Here is a 20,795-nt window from a genome sequence, read left to right as displayed (position 1 = left end):
ATCTATACCTCCCTATGAGGATTCTGATGCAGAGGGGTCTGTACCATCTGCATCTCCTCCTGAGGATTATTCATTTGGAGAAACCTTGCATACTTTGAGGGAGCATTTTCACTGGGAGAGTCAAGAATCAAAAAAGAGGGTCAGGGATTTCCTTCTCCCTCAACACAGGCCTTTAGCCATTCCCCCCGTTTTAGACATTGTGGATGATGTGGTTTTGGAGTCAGGCTTGATCCCTGACTCCTTACCTCCGGCTCCCAGTAAGCCCAGATATTACAGGGTCCCCGACTCAAATAAATTTTTATTTGGAAACCCTGCTGCTGATCCTGAAACTATTTCACAGGGTCCAAAGGGAGTTAAAGGCCTCAACAGCAAAAAATCCTACCCCCTCTGACAGATTCAAGGGCACTGTACAGATGGGGGGGGAAAAAGGTTTTATACATCTGAAACCTTGGCAATCAGGGCCTTAAACTGTCAATTTCATATGCTTAAGTACCAACAACATGTTATGGGATTGCTGAAACAGAAAATAATGATGATTTCAGAATGTGCAGAAAGTAAAGAATTGCAGGAATTATTGCATGCAGCTGAAGAGGTTGGAAAGCATACTTTTTAATGTGGTTTTGACTCCTTAGAGGCCTCCTGCAGGGCCGCAGTTACTAGATCTGTGATTAGGAAGCATGCCTGGTTAAAGAAAATTTGCCTGATCATGTTAAAGCTAAATTGCTAGATGCACCTTTACAGCATGATTCTCTGTTTGGTATTAAGGCAGAAGAGGTTTTAAAGAAAATGGACGACAAAGCTAAGTCTATGCAAACTGTTAGACTTCCTACAAGTGCAGCCACCTAGATTCAGTAGACACTGGCCTGTTTCTTTCCTGTGTCAGACAGAGCTCAAAGGAGCAAATCCAGATGCCCAAAGGGTTCCAGATACCAGGCGCAAGATTCATACAGGTCAAAGCAATGGGGTGCTTCTAACTCCAAATCTGGAGGAGATGAAACGCAAACCTACAGAAAACAATCCTAATGACTTCCCTCTGCCTGCACCAAGCACTTATCTTTTGGTAGCACCCATAGGGGAAAAATTAGCACTTTTTGTTCAAAATTGGCAGGTAATAACCCAGGACAAGTGGGTACTACACATAGTATCACAGGGATACAGATTCCGTTTCCACACTCTGCCAGTGGCAAATGGTTGGCCAGATCTGCCAAAAAATCAATGGGCAGAGGCACAGAAACAGGTTAGGTCCCTCATGGATGTTCAGCCAGTACCAGAGCAGGAAAAAGGATAAGGTTTTTACTTGAGTGTTCTTGGTACCCGGAAAGGACAAGGCCTGGCGGCCAATACTGGATTTATGTGTTTTGAACACATACCTGGACATTCCAAAATTGAAAATGCTGACTTTGCAGCAGCTTCTGCCCATGCTGGGCAAGAATGCTTGGCTGGTGACATTAGACCTAAAAGAGGCATAGCTGCATGTCCCAATAAGACAATCCGTGCAGAAGATACCTCAGATTCAAGGCTGGCTTAATGCATTACCAATTCTCTGCACTACCCTTTGGCTCATCTGCTATGCCCTGGGTCTTTACAAAGTGCCTGGCACCAGTAATCGCATTTTGCAGACTAGGTAGTATACAAATATATCCTTACTTAGACGACTGTCTCATTCAAGCAGAGAACAAGGACATTCTTCTTCGACACCTGGTGTTTGTGAAAAGGCATCTAACATGCCTAGGGTACACAATAAATGAAAATAAATCACAATTGGTACCCTCTCAAAAGATAACATTCCTGGGTGCAAGCTTGAATACAACTGCCCAGATGGCTTACCGTACGCCAGCCAAGCAAAGGCAATTGACTACTTCAAACTGATGGCAACAAAAACCCAGTTTATTTGCAAGACATATTCTGCAGGCTCTGGGCTTCATGGCATCTTACTGATTCCATATGCAAGACTGCATATGAGGAAACTTCAATTGTGCCTAAAATGTTTATGGAGTCAACATTCTGTCTGGACGCAATGATTCCTCTCATTCCCTGTCTACAACAGGAGTTTCTGTGGTGGGCAAAGGCATGTCACCAAAACATGGGACGGGCCTTCACTCTCCCCCTGCCAGCCAAACCTTAACAGACACATCGGATTATGCCTGGGGGGCCCACATGGCAGGAAGATGCATTTGTTTTGGGGTCTATATGCCCTGAATGCATCTACATATCAACCAGAAAGAGATGCTAGCTGTTCAAAATGCCCTAACAACCTTCAAGGACTTCATCCAGGACAACTACTGATAAAGTCTGACAACACCGCAGTCATGTGGTATATAAGCAAGGGGGCACACACTCATACCCCCTTTGCAGATTAGCCATGGCACTGTGGGACACAGCTTTGACCTAGCCAAATACATCTTCAAGTTGAATTCCTGCCAGGAAAACAAAATACACTGGCAGACGATTTAAGCAGAAACCTTATGGATCTTCACGAGTGGAAACTAAATCCACAAGTCTTCAGCAAGATAACAGAGAAATGGGGGAGCCCCAGACATAGATCTATTTGCCTCTCCTCAAAATTATCAATTGAAAAGATTCTGCACAAGGACTTATCACAGGCAAGCATGGAACGTGGACGCCCTATCCTTCAGTTGGAAAAACCTATCGGTTTATGCCTTTCCTCCTCTGCCTCTTCTCCCCAAGGTCCTCCTAAAAGTCAGACGAGAATCCAAAGATGATACTAATTGCCCCGGACTGGCCCCGCCAGTACTGGTACCCAAACCTAGGGAACTTGTCTCAATACCCAGCTTGAACCTTACCTCAAAGACCTCAACTACTGTCCCTGCAAAACAATCAGATCCTGCACAATCAACTACAGACACTGAACCTGGCAGCATGGCTGATCATGTTGTTATACAAACACCACCTCTCAGTAAAGTTGTGATGGATGTCATTTTGGAACCCAGAAGGCCTAGTACTAGAAAATCTTATGCTGACAAATGGAAGAGATTCTGTGCTTGGAATCGAGCACGAGGATCTGATGCAGCAGAACCAAATATTCCTCAGATATTACAATACTTAACTGAGATGCTTGACAAAGGCCTATCTTTCTCATCAATTAAAATCCATGCCTCTGCCATTTCGGCTCATTACAATACAGAGCCACCAATCTTTTCTCATCCTTTACTAAAGCAGTATCTTAGAGGAGGCAAAAATTTAAGGCCTCCTAGAAGATCACCATTACCTGCATGGGACCTCAATTATGTGTTGGAAAAGCTTACCCTGCTTCCATTTGAACCAGCTGCTATCGCTGATATAAAGTTCTTATGGAAAACAGCTCTGCTACTAGCAATTACTTCAGCAAAAAGAGTTTCAGAGCTACAGGCCCTCATGGCTGTAGAGCCTTTTATCATATTTTACCCAGACAGGGTGTCTCTGAGGACAAATCGTACTTTTGTGCCTAAGGTGGTTTCCAGTGTGGCTCTTAACCAAACAATTCATCTGCCAACCTTTTATCCAAGTCCTCAGAACGAGGGGGAGCGAATTCTGCATTCCTTGGATGTACACAGCTAAGATTCTACTTGAGCAGGACTAAAGGTCTAAGAAAAACTGAGCAATTACTAGTGTCATATGCTGCAGGATCAGAAGGAAAGGCTATTTCAAAGCAGACATTTCCAAAGTAGATAAGCCACTGCATCCGTTTCTGCTACTTATACCATGGTAAACCTGTGCCCAAGGGCATAAGGTCTCATTCCACCAGAGCTGCAGCTACTTCAGCAGTTTTTCTCAGGAGTACCAACCAAAGACATTCTAGAGGCTGCTACTTGGAGTTCTGTTCACACCTTTACAAAGCATTATCATTTGCCTCTAAGTCCAGGGCAGGCTTTGCCACTGCAGTGCTGCAGGGCCTTATAGCCGCACCTAATGCTGTTTAGCTCCAGCCTCCCAACCATAGTTTTGGGATTCTACCCAAATGTAATGACTGCAACAGTGAAACACGCAGAACATAGTACAGTTGTGTACACTTACCATAAATGTAGATGTTAGTGTATTCACTGTTGCAGTCCAGGTTACCCTCCCGCCATCCCCTGTTATTCTGGAGTTTCTTTCCTTCTCTATCTTCTACAGCTTATGTGGTGTACTTGCTTGTAGATAATATATATATATATATATATATATATATATATATATATATATATATTAATATATATATATATTTTTTTGCTACCATTTTGGGGGCATCTGACATCGGGGGCAAGAAAAACTAAAGAAAATTGTCGGCTGCATGTTTTATACCCCTGACGACCTGACTTCATGGAAGAGAAGACAGCAACCGACGCAGGACCCAAGACTTTGGAATTCAGGCTGACTAAGGGCAACCTGCCAGCAGATTACCCAAATGTAATGACTGCAATAGTGAGTACACTCCAACATCTACATTTATGGTAAGTGTACACAACTGTACTGTCTTGAGTCTGTAGATAAAGCTTGTATGACTTTCTCTTTTTGGGAATGGGGGGAGCATACGTTTCCCCTGCATTATTTGAGTGCTTATCTAGAGTAATATATGGTTCTTAGTATGGTGGCAATGTTTGAAGCATGGTGATGGTGGTTAACTTGAATGAGAATACTAAGCTTCTTGTTAGGCTTGTGATCCTTAACTTGAATGGGGATACTAAGCTTCTTGTTTGGCTTGTGATATAGCTTTTATGGCTAATGGTTACATTGTTGATTAATTCAGTCTCTCTCTTCTGAGTAAAATAGTTTGTTAGTGGCATGAACTTATAAAAGGAGAATGAGCTTTTTGTTAGTGTGACCTATAACTTCCATACTTACGATCTTTAGCCAGACTATTTGATACGCCCACCCTGGAAATATCTCTAAAGTAGCAAGGTAGGCATTCTCCATTGCTTTTGGTAGGTAAATATTTTTGGAAGTAATGGAGTTGTTATGCTATGAGCTGACACTCCTTTCCCTCACTGCATGAGGAATAAACATAAAGCCTAGAAAAGAGCAAGGCATACTAGTACTTCTGCAGAATATTAGAGAGATGTGCATTGACAGTATTCTTGGAGATGTAAACTACAGGTTGGGGTAATAAGTTACCAAACCTGTAGTTTGCTTTGTGGTTACTGGGACATCATTTAAACTGGTCTTTGACAGTTGAGCATCTTAACTGCTGGATTGGCTTCTGAGAAGTGACACTGTTGATCTTTTAACTCAACAGACCATACCCATCCTCAGTTTTAAGGTTTAGTTGGGTACCCGAGACTTGAAGGAGATTTAGTCACACTTCTTTCGTTTGTTTTATTGCTTTTTTAATATAGTGTCGACAAACCTAATGATACACAGCCTTTCCGAAAAAAAAAATAACTAAAATTAAACAGCTTGACAAAAAATGAAAACATTAACATCAGTAATAAGTAACATCTGCCATCTCCTGTATTGTTGCTATGCTATCTCTGTGTAACAGAAGTGGATGTTCATACATTGTCCTTGGATCTAATGCTGCTGTTGTCCACTTGTGGAGAGAGCAAGAAATGTCTGTTTCACTTATTAATACTAAGCAACTTTTATCCTTTTCCATAAATGTAGGTTTTGGCAATTTGTATGTCCAGAGTTGCAGTATCGAGAGCTGCTTTGTGTGTAATTCTTTCCATTCTGTTAATGCTGAAAATGCTAGAAAAAGATAGTGCAACTTTCTCCATGACCTGGTCCCTTTGGCTCAGTGATTTCAACTGGACATGTTTCTGACAGTGTTTGAACTAGAACATTTTTTCTTCAGCCAGAGGTTCCTAATTCATCTGCATGTTGGGGTCATAGTGCTGAACACAGTTAAAAGTTGGCTTGATAGGCTTATTGTTTCTGCTTTCAGGCAAATTTAATGTCATGGGTCCACATTTCTATATCTTTATACTTGGCTCTTGAGATTTATTTTGTGCAAATTTTTCACAGGCCTATAAATGGGTCTGTATCACTTTGTCGTACATTTAAATAATCAAATAACTAATCATCGATACCTATACATTGAAGTTCCAATTCAGCGAAGTATGCAAACATAGAATGTAAATTGATCAGGTTGTTTTACTTGGCCAATGCAGCAAACGTAAACTACACTGCACAAGGCTTATTTAATAAAGGTAGTTAATACAAGAGCTACTGACTTTAAAAAAGATTCAGCACTGTATTTGTCTGTTCTCAATAATAGCCTGGAGATGATGCAGTACTATAGTTTACCCTTTTTCTCAATGTAGTGCGATCTTGGAGTTGGTATATTTGATTTGTCGGGGGTGTGAGGGGCAGGGGGGTTTGCCTTCCTGCAAAACGAAGAAAACATGAGTGCAGACCAGTTTTATTGCACTTCATTACTTAGACTAGTTTGGTGTTAATAAATTCATGAATTGTGTTAATGCACTTTGTTACAATTTATTATCACAGCGTAATTTACGTTTGCAGTGTTTGCTAAGTAATAAAACAATTCGATCAATTTGCATTCGATGTTCAGGTAGTTCACTGAATAGGAACTTCGATGTATGTGGTTCGATAATTATTCGATTAAGTAAATGTTCAAAGTGGTATAGACCCCTATAAATAGTAGCTCCCCTTTATTCTTCAAGAGCTACAAAAGTGTTCATTTGAAGTGAGTTATGAGGTATACATATTAACTGCCTGCCTTAAATCTTCTGATTACACTGACTGCTTTGACATACAAAATACAGCAATTTGTTTATTGAAATTGCTTTATCTAAGCATATTAAATTTAATAAAGTAGTATGTGTAATGCAATAAAAACTGCTCACAGTAACCAATAAAAATGTAATAATTGCAGGAGTAATAACTTTGTCAGAAAGGTATTAGCCAAGTCATATAGAATTAAATTGAGAGTTGTTGATGCAGGCCAAAGTTGAGGATTCCCGAAGCTACTGAGGAAGTGAAATCCAAATGATAGGTGCTTAGAAAGAAAAAGAGTGTTTCCAGTAGCGTGTTTGGAAATACCTACAACCCTTGAGTAGCAGTATAGAACACCTAAAGAGGAGAATGTGGAATAAACTCCTGAAGGGGAGAAGGGGCTCAAGTTGTGCAAGGACAAAAAAGGCCATCACAGACTTTGGAAAATTATATGTAACTGAATAGGAAACCATTGCAGTCTTTATAGTTAACCACTTGGTTAAACTGTGCACTAGCCAATGTCAGTCATCCCTGGTGTGTTGGGAAGGCTGAGGTAGAGAGCATCACAGTTGTACAGGTGAGAAGAGTCCAATGCATGAATGAGAGTAAAGCAGATTTGAGGTTATCTGTTTTATCCTGGAAATACTCCAGTTATGAGTGCAGGATGGTTTTCTTTAGTTGACATGATTCCTAAATGTCACCCAGTTGTCAAGGCAACTCTAAGATCATGCACATCTGAAACAAATTCCAGAACTGTGGTGATCTTGTACAATACTATTCAATGGTCATGACTTGGCCTTGACCACATGCTCAAGGCAGTCTGGCATCAATATTTTAACCAGACCCCCCCAACTCTCCCCTCAGTACAGTAATAGTCCGTGTTTCCTTCCTTTCTTCATGTTGCAACCTGTTCTGCTTGTAGAGTAGAGGTTGTCTCAGATCTTCATTTAGTGAAATGCTTTCTTCAGTCACTTGTTTTTTGAGTTTGTGACTCCATTTGGGTCAGAACTTTCTTTTTCTATACTTTGTTTTTGATTTTAGCGTTCCTCACCCTGTTTGAGACATGTTTTCTGTGCCTTTCAACACTTCTCCATTTGTTTGTGATGTTTTCAGTTGTTTTAGGCCGTTTTTCTTTTTTTCCCTCCAGTTGTAACAGTTCATTGAAATTAGTAGTTTCTCTTGGATTTTATTTAGTGTGGGTGTGTGGCATATTTAGATTTTGCTAATATATGTGTGTTTGATCTTCATTTGGGATTTTAAGTACTGTGAGAAATGTTTTCATAACATTCTGTTGCAAACAAGCACATTTTATATTTTGTTTGGTCCCTCAGAATTTGTGTGAAGCCTGCAAGGGCTTTCATAAGAGGATGATCTTAAACCAAAGAAATAAACTGGTACATACATGTCTGTAACCCATGTAAGGGGAAGATGAGAGCATATGCTGTGTCTGAGTTGCAGGAGTGGACAGATAAGGATAATGTCCTACAGAGAGGAAGGAAGTGATTGGTAGGACCAGTATCTCTTATGAGGCGGTTTCACTGGTAGACTCAAGGAAGGATACCTTCTGCAGTACAGTAAACTCTGTTAACCGGCACCCATGGGGATTGGTAGATGCTGGATAGCTGTAGATGTTATGTTGTCTTATCTCTCCATCTTTTCTTGGATGGGTTCAGAGCCGATCCTCTGCTCCGGCTTGGCTGAATACACAGCTGGAAGTCTCAAACCTGACTTGTGGCAGGATAGGTATCCCATGATGCAGTGGTGCAACTCTCCAGATCTTTACCGAGGTTGGATGTGCTCTTCTTGGCTGTGGCGAGGTTTTTTCTTTTACATTTTATTAGCTTAAACTAGTTAGGTTTTATACATTAGGTAGTTTATTGTGTGCTGTGAAACTTTAGCTTTAGTGTGCAGCTTAGTTATCTCCTTTTTCCACTGTTGTGTGCTTTTGCTTGGCCGTCGTTTTTTCGCAGGCCTGTACTTGTATCCTGTAGTTTACTGTAGTGGTGCTTTGTTAAAATACCTGTAGTGTGGTATGTTGTTTTTTCTAGTCTCTTAGCTGGTTAGTTGGGTCTATATCATAACATCTAAGTGTCAAAACTTCGAATGTTAACATCGAACCCAAAACCACGAAAGCTGAAAACCTCGAAGTCTGAACAGAGATTTTTTTCTCTGGGGAAAAAAAATCGCTGTTCCAGTAGAAAACGTGAAACACGAACACTACAAACTATTTGTAATGTGGGGGGCCCACACCCCCCCTACTTAAATATACCAACTCCGAGATCGCACCACAGTGGAGGAAATAGCGAAGCCATGGAAATGGCCCACCAAATTCTTTCCCTGGGAAAGAATTTGATGTTCCGCAGCTTTGATATCTTCAGTCTTCGATCTTTCAAGTTCAAGGTTTTGGTATTCGAATTTTCCAGCGTTCGATGTTTAGATATACACCCTGTTAGTTCATTAGCTCATTTAAAGTAGAGAACTAATTGCCTGTTTTAGAGGGCTAGTAGTGTTAATATTAGACTGTTCGATCTCCTACTGTACCTGTCTAGGTCAGTTTAAATTAGAGGTCCTAGTGCTCGTTTTTAGTCAGAGCAAAGCTAGTTCTAATTCTATTTCTTAGATGTGCTGTTTGTTAAATTGGCGTGTTTGTATATATCTAGAAGTGGTATGAGTTTGTTTGTAATTCTTACAGGACCTTTTTCCTTCCAAACATGTCTAAAGATGCTAGGGAGAAAGAACATAAGCCTTCGGACTTTAAAAAATGTCAGAAATGTTCCCAGAAAATGTCTATTACAAATGGACATGTCATTTGTGTCTGTTTAGGAGCTGTCCATCTCCAGGAGAATTGCACTTTCTGCCACTCCTTAGGGCACGTGTTGCAGGAGAGGAAAATCAAATTGATTGTCAAGGGGCTCTTGAAACCAACCTTTGAGGAAGCTGTACAGAGTGCTGCTTCGTCCTCTTCCAAGAGGGACAAACAGAGTAAAAGGCCATCTCCTGTTTCTTCAGCTCAGTCCGAGCCCCCTGAAAAATTGCCTAAAATTTCAAATCCATCTATCTCCTCCACTCCACAGGCTTCAGAACCGATGGAGGTAATTATTATTGACAAACCTGGTTCTTCGGCCCAAAGGTCTTCAGAGCCAAAAGATACAGTGTCTCAGAGCCGGACAGTTGATATTCCACTGGTCTCCCCTACCTTGAGATCTCCCATTTTGGAGAGATCTCATTCACCATTTCTATCTTCCAGGTCCACTAGGAGCCTATCTGATAATGACGTGGAGTGGGTGGTCCGCAGACTCTCTCTAAGTCGCCGGCTCTAGCTAAATTGTTCTTGGCTCTGACCCAATCGGTTTCGGAGCCTTCTAAGACTGTTGCATCCACTGTTTCTCCTTTGAGCCAAGCTTGGACCTTCGAAGCCGGAGTCCCTAGTACCACTTGCTGTAGACCTGTCTGTTCCGGGACCCCCTTTGGAGATTACGGAATCGATATCTGCTCCGACACTGTGCCATTCTGGGTGTCTGGGAGCCAAGGTTCTCTGGTCGGTCCTGGAGGTGGGCCTACCTCTGTCCATCAGCTCGGGTGAGCTCGGCTCCTGCATCAGCCTCTGAGCCAGTCTGTCTGGGCCGGGGGTGTCCTCTGTCTCCTCGGAGCCAGAGGTATCTTCGGAACCAGTGGGTTCTGCTTTCGAGCTGAGTGTGCTGCCCCCTCTACAGCTCTACACAGGGATACTGGAATTCACCCCCCCAAGTCACCGGCTTCTGTCTCTGCACCACCCCATCCACAGGACAGCAGAGATTGAGCCTCAGGAACCCCATTGGGTGAACCCCTCTTCTGAATCTTCCCCACAATACCCTTCTGAGGAGCCCCCTCGAAAGAGGACATGCATGAAGAAGTATATAGACTCCCTTGATAAGTCCATCACCTCAGACACCGACCTCAAGGAGTCAGAAGAATCCCCACAGTCGTCCTCTGAACAGATTTCATTTGCAGATATCCTGGAGATCCTAAAGCAGAGGTGGCTGGAAAACCATCAACCCATCTGATGAGTCAATGTACCTGAAGGCCTTTGGATCTCAACCTTCAACCTCCTGGGCGTCTCCGCCTTTTGATGAGATAATGGACTTGGTCAAAAGGCATGGGAGTCACCTGACCCTATGGAAGCAGTCCCTCGATGGCCAAACAAGTTTTTATCAGCCCCCACTGGAAAAGATTTTCTTACAAAAGGTGTGCCTGCTGATGCTATGGTTGTGGCAGCAGCCACCTAGAAGGAACTTTTTGAAACATCCTCATCTGTTCATCCTCTGAACAAATATTCTTGAACAATGGACAGATACGGGAAGCATGTCTTTTTGTCAGCGACTTTTACACAACGATCGCTGAACTACCACACACACTTTACAAGGCTCCGAACAGGTCTGAAAGAGCTAGAAGATACTCTACAGGGTTCATTGGCTATGGGGATGACTGAGAAAGTCTCCTCCCAGATGTCCACCTTAAATTCTATCAATTCCTCCATGAGACTGATATCTTACACAGCGGATGAAGCGAGTAGGGCAGTGGGTTCAGGAGTTTCCTTGAGGAGACACTCCTGCATGCGCTTGTATTATTTTGAGGAACCTTTAAGTCTACTTTTACTAATGCCCCTTTTGATGGTTCCTCACTTTTTGGACCCAGAGTTTGACACTCACCAGATGCGAGCAGGAAGGGAAAACTCTTTCTGCCGGAGTACGTTTTTCAGTACCTTCAAGACTTTACCCTAAAGGTCAGAGGAGTGGAAAACTGTGGTTCAAAAGATCCCAGGGAGGTGAATCCTTCCCCAGGGGCAGAGGGGTAGGCAACAATGGTAGATGTCCTAGAGGTGGGGGGAGGGTCCGCAAAGCCAAGGTGACCGTGATTCCTTTTGAGGACGTCCCTGTCAGCCTCCTGAAAGGAGGCCTGCCTGCTCTACTCAGGAGGCAGTTGGGGGATGTTTATCTTTGTACCCCTGAAGCCTGGCAAAGTATCACAAAAGACAAGTGGATACAAAGTGTAATATCCAGAAGGTATTGCATTCCTTATTGCCATCCTGTCCCACAGATCAGAACAATCCCAGATGTTCCACCCAATCTAAGGGAGCAAGCAACTGTAGAAATACAAAAGTTGCTAGACAAGAATCATCCAAAAAGTCCCCGCAGACCAAATAGGATTCAGAACTTGGGAAACTTTTTGGTGCCAAAAAGAACAGGGGACTAAAGCCCCATATTGGATCTCAGCAAGTTGAACAAATCTTTCAAGCCAGAGTTCCGAATGGTGATACTGCAGTCAATGCTTCCCTTCTAAGAGAAAAAATGATTGGATGTGCTCAATAAACCTCCAAGATGCACACTACCACAAAAATGGACAGAGCTTCAAGGAATCATATGCTTGGGAGCCAGTCATTATCAGTTCCGAGCTCTGCCCTTTGGTCTCACTACACCCCCCAGTGTGTTTACCAAATGCATGACAGTAGTAACGGCTCACATGAGACATCTTGGATTCCAAGTGTTTCCGTATCGGGATGACTGGCTCTTGCCACCACTAAGCATCTACAACAGGCCAGGGATGTGACGTTGGAAATCTGTGCTCAGCTAGACATAAGTTTACAAAAATCTGCCTTGTTGCCCTGTCAGCATATTACCTTCATAGTCTCAAACCTAGACACTGTTTCTGTTATGGCACATCTTTCAGCCGACGGAAGTGCAGCCCTCAGACAGCAAATACTTCACCTTCTTCCAAAGGACAAGGTAAGGGCAAAGGTAGTTCTGAAACGTCTAGGGACAATGGCTTCAACCATAATTCTAGTTCTCTCGCCAGTATGTATATGAGGATCCTTCAATGGCTCCTATTCTCCCAATGGTCGCTTCAAGAACTTCCTATGTCCCATCTGATCAGAATAACAGAGTCATGCAAGAAGGATCTATGGTGTACTCAATCCAACCATGTGACTATTGGGAGACCCTTTATTTCACCAAAGTCTGTTGATACAGTGACCACAGATGCTTCCCAGATTGGGGGGGGGGCATTATCCAGGAAGGACGGTCCAAGGTATATGGCAAGACCACGAGGCCCACTTGTATGTCAGTTTTCTAGAGATGAGAGCAGTGCTTCTGGCATTGCAAGCACTCCATGATTCTCTTCCACTAGGGTCGATTGCAGTACAATCAGACAATGTCTGTGGTATGGTACATAAACAAGGAGGAACCAGATCATACCCACTTTGTCGAGAAACTCAGTTTGGCAGTGGGCAATTTCTTCCCAATGCTTTCTAGTAGCAAGGCACATCCCGGGGAAATCCAGTGTGATAGCTGACAAGATCAGCAAGGCAATATTAATGCCTCACGAGTGGTCTCTGAACCAGAACATAGCGGAAGAGATTTTCTGGAAATGGGGCCAGCCTTGCTGCGATCTTTTTGCCACTCCTATGAATGCCAAGTGCAGCAGCTACTGTCCCCTAATTCCCCCTCTGGGGGAGACGCTGAGAGATGCACATGTACACGATTGGCCCTCGGAACTTCTTTATGCCTTTCCCCCATTTCCCCTTATACCCAAAGTCATCCAGAAAGCAAACTTCTTGGGAAGCAGGCTGATTCTCATTGCCCCATATTGGCCTCGGCAGATTTGGTTCCCCTTCCTCTGGCCTCCCCTACAGAAGAAGCTGTGGGTTCTGGACCTCCTCCTGACACGCCTGGTACACTTCATCCTTCTCTCCACACCCTCAACTTAACAGCATGGCTGCTCCACTTCCCAATTTAGTCAGGCTTCAAAACTTCACTCCAGCAGTCAAACACACATTGATGTCCTCTCATAAAGTTTCTACTAGAAAACTGTATACTACCAAATGGAAAAGATTTTCTCACTGGGTGCAAATTAGAAACATTGACCCTTTTTCTGTGCTATTTCAGTCCATTTTAGAATTTCTTGCAGAACTCTTCCAGCAAGGCTCAGCTGCAGCAACTGTTAGTTTAGCTGGCTGCAATTTTGAATTTCCTCATTGGTGACCATTTTCCTAACTTAATGTCTCACAGGTTCTGTAAAGCATTTTTAAAAGGCACTTCCTTGAGACCTCCTTTTAAAGAACCACTTTCTCCTTAGTATTTAAATTTTGTCCCATCTCAACTAACATTGCCACCGTTCAAGCCTTCTTCATCTTGTGACCTCAGATTTCTTTCCTGGAAGAGCATCTTTTTAGTAGCTGTAATGTCTGCCAGAAGAGTTTGAGTTGCAAGCACTGACAATTAGACCTCTATATCTGATATTTAATATGGATAGGGTATCGTTATTAACTAATTTGTTCTTTATATACCTAAGGTTTGCTCTCAGTCCAATATCAATCAATCCATTGAGCTTCCGGTGGTTTTCCCCAATCATACCAACAAGGCTGAGTATAAACACAACCAACTGGACATGCTTAGACGGCTCAGATTCTATTTGAATAGAACTAAGGATTTCAGGAAATCTGATCAATTTATTCATCTCCTCCTCTGAGGCGAAAAAGGGTATGCCAGTATCTAAAGCCACCCTTTCAAATTGGCTTTCAAGTTGTGTTACCTTTATCTACACCTCCAACAATAGAAAGTTACCATTCAGAATTAGAGGTCACACAACCAGAGCATTAGCTACATCATCTGCTTTTTAGGCCAGAATGTCTATGGACAACTTTTGTGCTGCAGCTACATAGGCCAATCTTCGTACATTTATCTCTCATTACAAAGTGGATTTGGTCTCTAGAGACAGGGCCTCCTTTGGTTCCACTGTGCTCAAAGGCTTACTGCCGTGAGCCACCTGGGAAAAAGGTGCTAGGGATGCTGTCCCTTCCAAGTAAGAATGAAGGCGAGATAGGACAGCATAACATAAAGAAGTTATGTACTCACCATAACGTTCCATGTTTGTTGTCCATCTCTCCATTCATTCTTATGACCCCCTCCTTCCTTCCCCCATCCAAGGATTCCTAGAGGACCTGGTGGTGATCTTTCCTCTTATACATGAGCTCCTTTGACTCTACTTCTTGACATGGGGTCATACTATATATACATCTCATAAATAGTGTTAGCAGCAAACAAGATCTGGAGAGTTGCACCACTGCCTCATGGATACCTACCTTGCCACGTACCAAGTTTGAGACTTCCAGCTGTGTATTCGGCCGAGCTGGAGCTGAGGATCGGCTGTGAACTCATCCAAGTAAGAATGAATGGCGAGATGGATAACAAACATGGAATGTTATGGTGAGTACATAACTTCTTTTTTTTCTGGTTGCTTGAGAGTTGCTATTAAAAATAGGCCCGACTAATAGTATCCCCTATGCTATTTGTTTGGTTTGACTTGTTCTCAGAGAGGGAATGTGTTCCTATCTTCTTTTTAAAACTCAGTGTGGGGTATGTTTCAGGGGGTGGACGGGGGGTGGACAGAATGTGCAACACATGAAAATTGTACTGTATTTCTTCAATATTTTTTTTTTTGCTGGTTGCTTGAGTTATGGTTAACTGAGAGTTTACTGTATTATGCTCCAGAAAGGTTAGTCAGTGTTAAGACTCCTGGTGCAGTTAGGCACTCTGTTTCTTTTCTAGATAGCTCTAGGCATAGGCATTCCAAGCGCACTATCATTTCTCCTTTGTCTTAAGTAGATTTAGGAAAGTTTAAATTCTCAGGCCTCTTTTGGCTAGGTGTGTTGCATCTTCTAAATCTTAGCCTTCACTTGGGAGCCAAACAGATGCAATTAATTTTGACTACAATAAAGTTAAGGACATGTTGATTACAGCACAAAATTTTGATAGGTCTGGTCGTTTTCACAGATGTTCATCATGTTACACTGCTGCAGTCATTACACTTGGGTTATCCTGCCATCAGGCGGTCCCTCAGTCGGCCAGAGTTCCAAAGTCTAGGTTTGGCGTCGGTTGCTGTCACTTCTCTGATGTCAGTGCGCCAGGGGTATACAAGATGCAGCAGACGCCATTTTCTTTAGTCTTTCTTGCCGCACAGTGCCCGAAGCAAAAGCAGTTTGCAAATGCCGGTCGGCCGACTCCTGAGATTTTCATTCCGAATCCAGAACCGAAGTCTTCTACAAAGCTAAGTACCCCGTTGGGGAAACTTTTTCTTGCCTCAGACCGATGTCAGTAAAAGTTAATTGTATTTCTTGTGGGAAGCAAATACCTCATAAAGATTTCCATTCTTGTATCCCATGCCTAGGCCCAGACCACGACGTTGCAGGTTGTTGGTTTTGTGCTAGGTTTAACAAGCGCACTATTAAATGTCTGTTTGATTTTGCCCGTCATTATTTTGACAGAAAATTCAATTACACCATGCTGTCGGAACAACCGACGACCGAGAAACACAAAAAGCACAAAGACAAGAACAGGCATCCGAGGCCCAACACTGACGACGAAGCCTCTTCTAGGCTAGTCGCCAGTTCTCCGGTTTTCAGCAAGGTGCCTTTGCAGCCCCTGACGACAGCTTCTTTAGAACCACAGGCTTCCTCTGACTCTCACGTGGAGATGGCTGGGCCTTCGGATACACCAGATTTTCGGCCTACCGAGAATAACCCTTTAGAGGGATCTGGAGCAGCTGAACAACCCACAGCTTCTGAGGGTGTTTTCAGACCTACTCTGTTGACCATTAAATCTTCTGCTAAGTCTAAACCCCTTTAAAAACAAAGAAACAACTTCAACACTCACCAGGACAGGCCTCCATGCCTAAGAAACGGATGCTCAAAATGGCCGAAGACTTAATTACTTTGATCAGGGGGTCCCACCCTCCTCCTGATAAAAGGCCTAGACAGGATGCAGACTGACTCATCCGACCAGGCGTCCATCTCCTCAGATTCATCCTCAGACCTAGGATACTCTTTACCCCCTTATGAGGATTCTAATGCTGAGGAATCAATTCTTCAGCCTCTCCACCAGAGGACTACTCCTTTGGGGAAACCTTACATACCATGAGGGAGCATTTCCATTGGGAGGGCCAGGATTATTCAGAATCCAAGAAAAGGCTGATTTTCTTTTATTACCTCAACACAGACCCCTTGCTATTCCGCCAGTGTTAGATATTGTGGGTGATGTGTATTCTGAATCCAGTTTAAATCCTGATTCTTTACCTCCTGCTCCAGGTAAGCCAGACAGATACTACAGAGTCCCTGACTCTCAAAAATTTCTTTATAAAAGCCCTGTTGCTGACCCTGAAACTATTTCCCTGGGTCCCAAAGGGGTAAAGTCCTCTACAGCAAAAAGTCCAGTTCCCTCTGACAGATTCCAGAGCATTAGACAGATGGGGGAAGAAAGTATATACTTCTGCAACTTTAGCAATGAGGGCCTTAAATTGCCAGTTTCACATCAGCAATTTTTGATGTCTCAGTTGAAACAAAAAATGCTTCCAAATTCAGATCTTCCAAACTATAAGGAAATGCAGGATTTATTGCATGCAGCTGAGCAAGTGGGAAAACCATACTTTGCAATGTGGTTTTGATTCATTAGAGGCCTCCTGTAGAGCAGCAGTTACACAGGGTCTGTCATTAGAAGACTTGCTTGGTTAAAAGTGCAGACTTTACCAGATCATGTAAAAGCAAAATTATTGGATGCACCTTTGCAGCAGGATGTTTTATTTGGAGTTAAGGCAGAAGAGGTATTAAAGAAAATGGAAGATGAGGCAAAATCTATGCAAACGGTGAAGGATTTCTTACAGGATGTCCTTCAAGAATGCAACTGCAGTCATAACATATGGGTTGTCCTGCCTCAGGCAGCCCTCGGTCGGCCGAATTCCAAAGTCTGGGTCCGGCGTCGGCTGGTGACGCCTCCTCTCCGACGTCACAACGGCTGGAGTATAAAGGCATCGGCCGACGCCATCTTCAGTCTTTCTTGCCGCGCGGTGCCCGAAGCAGAAGCAGTTCGCAAGTGCCAGTCGGTCAGCTCCTGTGTTTTCAGTACCGAAGTCTTCTAAAAGCTAAGTACCCCGTTGGGGAACATTTTTTCTTGCCTCAGCCAATGTCAGAACAAACTGAGAAAGTTAATAATTGTTTGTCTTGTGGTAACAAATACCTCATAAGGACTTCCATTCTTACTGCCTTCCTTGCCTGGGCCCAGACCACGACGTCTCGGCCTGTGCTGCCTGTGCTTGCTTTAATAAGCGCACTTTCAGGCGCCGGGCAGAATTTGCCGAAGACTTTTTTGGTGAATCTCTTGCGTATATCATGCCGTCGGATCAGCCGTCAACTCAATCTGCCAAAAAATGAAAGGACCGGGACCGACATCCTCGGCCTGCGTCCACCACCGATGCAACTCCAAAACCCTCCGCTAGTGCTTCGGTCCCTTCGGAAGCGGTAATTCAACTGCTCCAGGCTGACGACACAGCGTTAACACGACCTTCGGTCTCAGAGATCTCTCCGGTGCCGGTTGTTGATTTTCCTCCGGAAACCGAAGTTATGGATCTACCCGACACCATTTCTGTAGACAAGGTTACTCCTGCACGTGGGGCTGCTAGGCCTCCTGTATCCATGTCCATCAAGGCCTTTGCACGTGCTAAGGCCGCCAGCCAGGCCAAGGCCCATCCTAAACCTGCTGCTCAGGCCCCTTCTGATAAACAGATCATGTCTCTTGCTGCAGATCTTATTTCTCTTATCAGGGGGTCTCAGCCTCATCCAGACAGAGGTTCTCAGCCACCTGCAGAGAAAAGGCCCAGAACTGAGCAGGCTGACAACCTCTCTTCAGATGAAGCCTCTGGGGATTCTGAGCATTCTGATACCAAAGAAGAATCCTTCCAGGCCTACGAGGACTCTGATGCTGAGGAATCAATTCCCTCTGCCTACCCTCCAGAGGATTTCTCGTTTGGAGAAGTCCTGTACTCTGAGGGAACATTTTAAATGGCAGGGTCAGGAATTCTCTGATTCCAGGAAAAGGCTGCGTACCTTCCTCAAGCTTCCCCAGCACAGACCTTTAGCTATTCCTCCAGTTATGGATGTTTTGGATGATGTTTTCTCTGACTCCAGTGCTAACCCTGATTCTCTCCCCCCTGCTCCTGTCAAGCCAGACAGATATTATAGGGTCCCTGACACTCACAAGCATCTCTAGAAGGCCCACTCTGTGGATCTAGAAACTATTTCATAGGGCCCCAAGGGAGTAGCTACTTCCACTGCCAAAAATCCACTGCCAGCGGACAGGGAATCTAGGTCCCTGGAGAGATGGGGTAAAAAAGTTTATACCTCTACCACCCTAGCCATGAGGTCACTTAACTGCCTTTTTCACATGTTTCAGTACCAGGATTTTTTACTGGATGATTTACAGAAAAAGTTAGCCCCTCCTGAGCCTATTGATAGAAAGGCATTGCAGGAACATATACATAACACTCAGCAGGTTAACAACCATTTTCTTCAGTGTGGTTATGATGCATTGGAAGCTTCATGTAGGGCAGCTATGACTGGGGCTGTGATCGTGACATGCTTGGTTAAAAGATCAGTCTTTGCCTGACCATGTTAAAGTAAAGTTACTTGATGCACCTCTGGAAAAACAGAAGCTTTTTGGTGCTAATGCACAAGATGTGTTGAAATCCATTGAGGAAAAAGCTAAGTCAGTACAGACAGTCAAGGATTTCCTTCAGGTTCAACCACCCAGATTCAGCAGAAACTGGCCTTCAAAGAATTGGTCCTTCCCAGGCTCTGACAAGTTTCAAAGGGGAAAAAGCAGGTGTGCCCGAGGTAGAGGGCAATACCGAGGATCCTACAGGGGCCGCCAATGGCAACCTCCAAATCAAAGAAGTGGCGCAGGCAGCCCAGCTGCACCACAAGGACAATCACAATGACTTGACTTTCATACCGCCTACAAAGGCTCGAAGAGAAGCACCTTTGGGCGGAAAATTATCCTTATTCTCAAAAAAACTGGCATATCTTAAGACAACTGGATTCTGGATTTAATAGACAAGGGTTACAGATTCCACTTCCATACTTTACCAATAAGACAAGGCATGCCAAACCTGCCACATCATCAAAGGGCAGAGGCACTCACTCAAGTTTCAAAGCTGTTAAGTATAAAAGCAATAGAAAGGGTTCCTCCTCAGGAACAAGGCCAGGGATTTTATTCAAGACTGTTCCTTGTTCCAAGAAAAGGAAACAAATGGAGACCTATACTGGACTTGTCAACTCTAAATACTTCTCATTGTGCCAAAGTTCAAAATGCTGACGCTGCAGCAACTCCTTCCCATGCTGGGCAAGGGGTCTTGGCTGGTCACTCTGGACCTCAAGGAGGCATACCTGCATGTCCCAATCAGACAAAGCTGCAGAAGATACCTCAGATTTCTTGCAGGGACAGAGCATTATCAATTCTCAGCATTGCCGTTTGGCTTATCTACTGCGCCCAGAGTGTTCACGAAATGCCTGGCATCAGTAGTGGCACACTGCAGACTCCAGGGAATTCAAATATACCCCTACCTGGACGACTGCCTCATACAAGCAGACAACAAACAAACCTTAAAAGCAAACTTGGACTGTCATTCAACTACTGCAGGCCTTGGGATACACAGTCAACATTCAGAAGTCAAGACTACTGCCATCCCAACAGATTATTTTCCTAGGAGCCAAACTGGACACAGAAACTCAAATGGCCTACCTCACAGAGGAAAAACAACAGCAGTTGCCAGAGTACTTCAAAGGCCTAGCAAAACTCTCCCAGCTGAATGCAAGGAAAATCCTGCAGGCCCTGGGGTTCATGGCATCTTGCATTCTACTGATACCTTTGGCAAGACTTCATATGAGAAAGCTGCAATGGTACTTAAAAAGCTTATGGTCCCAACACAGCCAAAGCCTAGAGGACGTAATCCCACTTATTCCATGTCTGCAAAAGGAATTTTTGTGGTGGGCTCAAGCAAGTCAGTTAAACAAAGGCATGTCTTTCAACAGACCTCAAGCAGGTCAAATGATTACAACAGACGCCTCAGATCATGGATGGGGGGGGGCGCACATGGAGGGCAGATGCATTCAAGGTCTATGGACACCAAAGGAAAGACATCTCTGCACATAAACCAAAAAGAGATGTTGGCAGTGATACATGCAATAGAGTCTTTCGAAAAATCACAACAAGGACATTTGCTAATAAGGACATACAACACCACTGTCATGTGGTATATAAACAAGCAGGGAGGCACTCGTT

At 43.7% G+C, this 20,795-nt stretch overlaps 1 protein-coding gene across 1 annotated transcript in view; it reads left to right on the top strand.

Moving 5' to 3' along the window:
* Positions 1–20,795, top strand: part of CCNYL1 (cyclin Y like 1) — a 1,025,424-nt gene that overhangs the window by 338,458 nt on the left and 666,171 nt on the right. The gene's annotated exons all lie outside the window — the stretch shown is intronic.

The sequence above is a fragment of the Protopterus annectens genome, chromosome 2.part0 (assembly GCF_019279795.1).
Source record: "Protopterus annectens isolate FY-2018-M chromosome 2.part0, PAN1.0, whole genome shotgun sequence".
In the NCBI taxonomy this organism is placed as follows: domain Eukaryota; kingdom Metazoa; phylum Chordata; order Ceratodontiformes; family Protopteridae; genus Protopterus; species Protopterus annectens.
This window is presented reverse-complemented; position numbering and strand designations above follow the sequence as displayed.